This window comes from Urocitellus parryii, chromosome 10 (genome assembly GCF_045843805.1).
Source record: "Urocitellus parryii isolate mUroPar1 chromosome 10, mUroPar1.hap1, whole genome shotgun sequence".
Classification (NCBI taxonomy): Eukaryota; Metazoa; Chordata; class Mammalia; order Rodentia; family Sciuridae; genus Urocitellus; species Urocitellus parryii.
The window spans coordinates 66,338,295-66,345,558 of NC_135540.1; the positions used below are offsets into that span (position 1 = coordinate 66,338,295).

The 7,264-nt window shown below is 36.6% G+C and overlaps 1 pseudogene; it reads right to left on the bottom strand.

Moving 5' to 3' along the window:
• Nucleotides 1–5,621: 5,621 nt before the first annotated feature.
• On the bottom strand, nucleotides 5,622–6,149 carry LOC144257312 (ras-related protein Rab-6A pseudogene; annotated as a pseudogene).
• Nucleotides 6,150–7,264: the final 1,115 nt, after the last annotated feature.

The window sequence follows — 7,264 nt, forward strand, 5'->3', positions numbered from 1 at the left end:
GAAGCTATGAAAACAAAACTATACAACTTGCAGCTCTGTGTAGAAGAATACACAAGAACAACTTGGGGAGGGAGGTGAAGAAGAAAGGGAACTATGAAAATCTTTTATCCAAGGTTTCCCTTATCAAAATATCTTATGTAGTGGAACTCTCTCTTTCTTCAACCCTTATCCCACCCCATTATTGGTCTATAGTACTGTCAAAAATTCCAGCAATTACAAGTTCATTTGATTTGAGCTAAGGAGAAGGCTGTTAAAATTATAGTAAGTAAGCTGCCAGAATGAGGTAGCTATCAGTTATTCACACATTGTCCTGAATGAGTTCAATCAAGTCTCTTTTTTTTTTTCAATTTGTCATGTATATTTAATGGACAGATAACAGAGAACAATCATATTAAGACCATAAATGTCAATGTCAATAAGTATGGAGGTTCTTTGCTCAATAGCTTAATATGTACCCAGCCCATCTGATTTGTGGCAGGCTTCCATTTCACTCAAGCCCCCTCAAGTCCAAATGGCCTTTTTAATGCTCATGCAGTACACCAAACACTATACCATCTCAGAAACTGTATGGACATTCCCTCTGTCTAGAATATTCTTACCTCAGATTTTCACATGACTTCTCTTTTATTTCCCTCAGATCACTGAAAATAGGTTACTATTAAGTATACTCTCTTGAAAGAGGATTACTTTAACCTCCTGTCAAAAATACCTTCCTATCTCTACTTCCTCTCCCACTATGTGTTATGCTTTCTATTTTTTTTCTTTTTTTTTTTATTGATTTTTTATTTATTTTTTTTGTCTTTTTTTTGATTTTTTTTTTATTGGTTGTTCAAAACATTACACATAAGAGGTTGTGAGGGGAACGGGGAAAATAAACAAGGAGAGAAATGAATTACAGTAGATGGGTAGATGGGGTAGAGAGAGAAGATGGGAGGGGAGGGGAGGGGGGATAGTAGAGGATAGGAAAGGTAGCAGAATACAACAGTTACTAATAGGGCATTATGTAAAAATGTGGATGTGTAACAGATGTGATTCTGCAATCTATATTTGGGGTAAAAATGGGAGTTCATAACCAACTTGAATCTAATGTATGAAACATGATATGTCAATCAAGTCTCTTCAAATATCAAAGAGTTGTCACCCTGAGGGAGTGGGGCAGGCTGGAGGTGAGACCCAGCACCCTCAGCTGTACTGCTTTTTTCAAGGTAGTTAGCAGCACAGAGATCTTGGGAAATGATAGAGGAACTGAGCTGTAGAACCAAGAATTCAACATGTAAAAAGGGGTGTAGAGAGAGCCATAGGCTAAAGACAAAGCTTGACTTCCTCTACCAATTTATCTTCTTGTCCCAAATCCACCACAGCTTTTCTGACCCTCTGCTTCTACAGGCCCTAAAGCTCAGACCAGTGCTGTCCTAGGCCACTTGGACTACTTAAGTAGGTTAATTACAGTATCTTGGGGTGGCTCAGAAATCTCATTATCATGTATATGATCTCTAAAGTCCTAATAATTTGTAAACATATCCTTAGAACACACACTGTTTATGATAACTACTTGTAATTTTCAACATATAACTCCCACCCAAACAACCTAGTTAGACCAGTGTCTTCTGTTTTGCAAATGTTACGTTTTTTATGTCACCATCCATTGAACTCATAAAATATCTCCCTTGCACAGATGGTGGTAGCCCTTCTTTTCACGTTTTACTTTTTCTTCAATTCCAAATCAAGCTCTATCTTTTTGAGGCCTAATTACATTACTCCAACACTCACCAAATGCCCCTTTTTCCCTGAACTTTTACAGCACTTACCACACAATCTTCATAGTTATTTATTCTTCAGTGTGTTTACCTTAACTTTCTGAGTATAGACTGTGAGCCAGCAGTCCACAGGCAGAAATCATCCATTCATCTACTTAAGCATTCAATAAGTATCTACTTTGTACCAGCAACTTTCAAGGATTCATAGCCTAAGGATCATCAAGTAGTCATAGGACCATGAGATGTGCTATAATTGGGGTATTCTCAAGGTGACATAAATGCAAATGGATGACTGTAACTGGCCTAGGGTAGAGGATTGGGGAAAGTTTCAAAAGATGTCACCTGAGTTGAGACTTATATGAGACTAAGCAAGAGAGTATCAGGATGTTGTTAGCCCTCTGACTTTGGGTGAGATGAAGCAAGACCAGTTAGGGTAAAATTGCAACTTTGACTACATAAAGTCTTAAACTAAGGCAGTGGGATTGGGGGATATTCAACAATATTTTTAGGAGGTAGATTGTACAGGACTAATAGACCAAAAATGATGATAATTGCTATCATTTATTCATCACTTACTAAGTTCAAATCAATGTTAAAAACATTTTGTCAAGGCTGGGTATAGCTCAGTGGTGAAGCATTTACCTATTATACATCACTTGGGTCTGATTCCCAGCACCACAATAAAAAAAATGCTTTATCCACTTAATCATTTGACTTAATCATTACTGCAAATTTGCAGTGTATATAATAACACTATTGTCATTTCACAAGTTGGAAAACCAAGATAGTAAAATCAAGTTATGTCACTAACTTTACATGACATATAACTAATGGAACTGAAATTTGAACCAAGGCAATTGAGCTTCAGAGCCCACATTCTTAAGTGCTTTAGCATACTATCATCAAGGACAGGGAACTCGGATAACTGTCAGGTTACTGAGAGAGAAAAAATACAGGCAGAAGTTAATACAGTGCATAGAACTTAAATACATGGCTTGTGCATTTATTATTTACTGCTGCTCCTCATCTCTAACTTTGAAGGCAAATTTTTCTCTAAAATAGTGTCCCATCAATACCCTTTCTACCAACCAACAATGCCTAAACTAAGTTGGTATCTTTGGTTTTAGTTTCTCTCTCTCTCTCTCTCTCTCTCTCTCTCTCTCATATATATATATAATCTACATTCATTTTCTTGAATGGTACTGGTAACCAAACAGGTTCCTGATCTTCACCTCAGTCTGTTTGAGCACTTGGCACATTTAGCCTCTGCCTAAATTTATCTATGAATGTGGTTTATCACCTTACTAGATGAAAGTCCTGATAGCAAGAAACAAATTTTGTTCAACTTTGATGAACAATAACTAGTACCCAATATGTTCTCATTAAAAATTAATTGGCTTGAACATATAATACAGTGTTTCTTGAAGTTTCTACTGTTTTCACTCATCTCTTAATTTTCTTCATTTGTCATCTGTAGCAACTTTATCATTTCTTTCTTTTATATTAATCCTCTTAAACTTAAAATTTATCTTAAAAGGAAAATGTATATTCCTAAAAGTAGAAAATTAATGTAATTTACCATTAAAAGAAAACCATGAAATAGATATGTAATTCCTAAAACAAGTAATGCTTATACATAACTAACATCATTCTATTTATTAAGCATACCACACTACAGGATAGATAGATATTTGCATTTTTTTAATTGAGGTAAAATTTTCATGACATAAAAATTTATGGTTTTGAAGTGCATAATTCAATTCAAGGCATATAGTGTATTCAGAATGTTGTGGATTCATTCCTTCTTTTTTTTTTTGGTTTTAACAATAATATTCTATTATAAAAGCACTTTACAACTTCATCTCATCTTTGAGTATAATTTATACGTATGTGGGCTAATGCTTACCTGAAAACATTTCTCTATTCAGATGCGTAATGCAAGTGCTCTCTGAATATTACCAGGTAACAATACGTGAGAAGTGAAGGAGGAAGAGGAATAGAGGGGAGCAAGGTTTTCTGAGTTAAGTGTTTTTTAGCAATGAGAAGATGAGGAAATATGAAGTTATTTTTGTTGTCTTTTCGTCTTTATACTGTGTTAAGTAATGCTTACAACATAAATTCAGCAGGCTTTTCCTGAGCTTTAACTCAGAAATTTTCTCCCTGCAAACAATGTATTTACATATGTGTTTATTAACTTACACAGCAATCTCACAATAACTAGTATAGATTAAAAGGGTGCACTACTAATATATTTGCTTGCAGTGTTTCAAGGAAAATACATATTGCCATGGTGATGAAGCTCTAAAATGATTCATCAAAATATCTAAAAATTCAAAGTTAAAAAAGGCAAAGAAATAAATATAACAAAAGGAAAAAAAGATTAATTGTAGCTTAAATATAAAACTAAATCACTGGTTAATTAACCAAACTACACAGATCTAATAAAAAGCAAAACCAGCTTGAAAGACCCAACATTTTTTAAAGAATGCTAAAACATAAGGCATAAATCTGCATAATATTGACTTTTATTTCCATTTTCTCCTTTCCCTTTTCAATGTTCTTATCTGCCTCTAGGGGCTTACAAAAATTATTTCCATTTTAATTTTGACTTCAAATGTTCAGAGTAGGGTCTTTGCTATTCTGTGAGGGTTCTATTGTGGGTAAGCTTTAGATATCATTATTTCTATTTGTCATAGTTTTGATCAAGTCATCAAATTTAAATTCTTCTACTGTTTCTTAAAGGAAATTGATTTTTTCAATGCCTTGCCTGCATAGCATTTTTTAATTTTTTAAAAATATTTATTTATTTTAGTTTTCGCCGGACACAACATCTTTGTTTGTATGTGGTGCTGAGAATCGAACCTTGGCCGCATGCATGACAGGCGAGCGCGCCACCGCTTGAGCCACATCCCCAGCCCTGCATAACATTTTTTAAAAGACAGAAAATACAAGCAAAATCTGTTACTTAAAAGGGTGGTGGTGGAATTTTTTGTTTTAAAACAAACAATAGCTATATCAACAATTTTAAAAACCTTGGGAGAAAGAGTTAATTGGAACTGATTTTATGATGAATAATTAAACATTGAAAACCTATTCTGAAGCACTTGGTTATTTTTTTTCTCCCAGAGTCTAATAAAGTACATGTGAAAGGGTCATTTGTCTTGGTCAGAAATAAATTTTATGCTCATCTATTTGTAAGTACTCACGTATGTTCATTAGGACTCATTTTGAGGATACACCAGAACCCTTTCCTCATTTAAGCATTGACCACCATGAAAGCTATGTTTTGACCTCAAAGAAGGTCAAAACATAATTTATATCAGTGCTCAAGAATAATTTTGGACATCTTGGCCTAGAGCAAGTGGTTATCTGTAAAGGATAATTCCAATGGATTTGCCACCTCCTGTTTGTTTTGTGGGAGGGTGAGAATAGGGAATGAATATAAGAGAGAGGTGAGAAAAGCAGGTAAAGATCAAGTAGGTAGGTAAATGTTGCTGAGAACATACTACTCCTTAACCAAGCCATGCTCATAATGTTGAGATTTCCATCATTTTAAAGTATGTTATCATAACATTAAAAAAGAAAAAATGTGAAGAAAATGTATCTGATCTTTAAGGTTATCACTGGAATATGCTGGAATCTTTTGGCTTTTTTAAAATATAAATAATGAAGACACTGATATTTTTGTGCTTCTGAAGCTAATAGATCATCTCCACAAAACAGGCAGCAATGATGAATTGCAATACGTTATTACTAAAGGGAAATTGTTCAAGCCAATAGTCACACTGCAATCAATGAAAGAGTACAGAGTAACGGAGCCAAAGCAATGAGTTTCTGGAGAAGGGTTGAAGATGCCATGAGAGATTAGCAGGAACAGCCTCCTTCACAGACTGGTTGCTCCTGAGGCTTTTCCACTTTAATGTCAATCATGTCTTCTCTGCTTCTGTCTTGTGTGCTTTCCATTCCAGGCAAAGCCTGCTGCTACAGGTCGGAAGAGCTGCTTTATTGTATCCTGCTTTTGCTCTGGTTTCAATGAAATTAACATTCAGCTCTTTGGCTTTCCTCTCTCCTTCCTCAATTGAAACTTGCCTCTTGTCAGCAAGATCTGTTTTATTTCCTACTAGCATGATGATAACATCACTTCCACTTTCTGTTCTGACATCATCAATCCATTTTGTAGTTTGCTGGAATGAGTTAACATTTGTGATATCATAAAAAAATGACTGCCATAGTGAAGTCACGAATGTAGCTAGGAATCAAGCTCCTGAACCGCTCTTGACCTCTGTGTCCCATAATTGCAATCATACTGTTCGATCCTCCAAGTACATGGTTTTTTGATAAAAAGTCAATGCGAATTGTTGCCTGATAAGTGTTGTCAACACTGTCATACATGAATCTGGTGATCAAGGATGTTTTTCCAATGCTCTGTTTTCCTAGCTTGAATTTCCTCAGAGGATTCCTGAAGTCTCCGTCCGCGGAAGTGATGGAGCCCTAGGAGCTGCCACAGCCTCAGCCCAGAGACCTCCAGGACCAAAGCTGCTCCAACCGGCTGTGGAAGAAGGCGAGCGGAATGGCAGGCGCTGAGTTCTCTCGACCCCTGCAGGGCCAGGCAAAGGATCAAGGCTTGAGGGCAACAGGACTCTCCATAGCACGCAGCTGTTGCTGCCTTCCAGCAGAGGAGCCTCGCACCCAGGCAGGTCAGCCACAGCAAAGGGAAGGAGGGCAGTGTCGGAGGCAGCCAGGGGTGTGCGCAGGGCTCCAGAGGCTAGGGCCTTCTCTTCCCTCAGCGCCTGGTATGGAGACTAGGGTGGGAAAGGCTGAGGGTGGAGGAGCTGGATCCTCAGACGCATCAGGGACCTTTCACATGCAGTGCCTGGACTCCCACAGCTGTCGCCGCTGCCCAACCTGCTGAGTGCCTAAGCTTTCTCTTGTTGCAAAAAATTTTCTTCATCACCCCTAGAGGAAACTCATACTCATTAAACAATTGGCACCCATTCTCCCCTGTCTAACCATTGGCTATTGTGAATAGTGCTACCCTATACACAGTTCTACACAGGTGTAGACTTGTTTCGGTTATCAATTTTCAGTTCTTTTGGTATGTACCTAAGAGTGGAATATCCAGATCAAATGATTAATTTTATGTGGAAATTTTTGAGGAAGTTTATATATACATACAAGGAAATAGGTTCATTCTCGACATGCTCATGAAAAAACAAACTTCAAATATTTTTTATCATACTTGTGGGATAATAGTTTTCTTTACAGCTGATCCTTCTATAATAGTAGTAGATGATTCAAGCAATTACTAATTTTGGTCTTCATATCTATCTAAAGATACATAATTGATTTCATCACAATCATTCCCTTGTATTAACATTTCCCTCACAGAATATACCTTTATATTTTAAAAATTCCACTTTTACCTATTGACCCATGTTGACTTGAAGAGGAAGAAAAGAGGAAGAAAAAACAAAGCAGAGGTTTGATTCCAATTTACAATTGTTTGT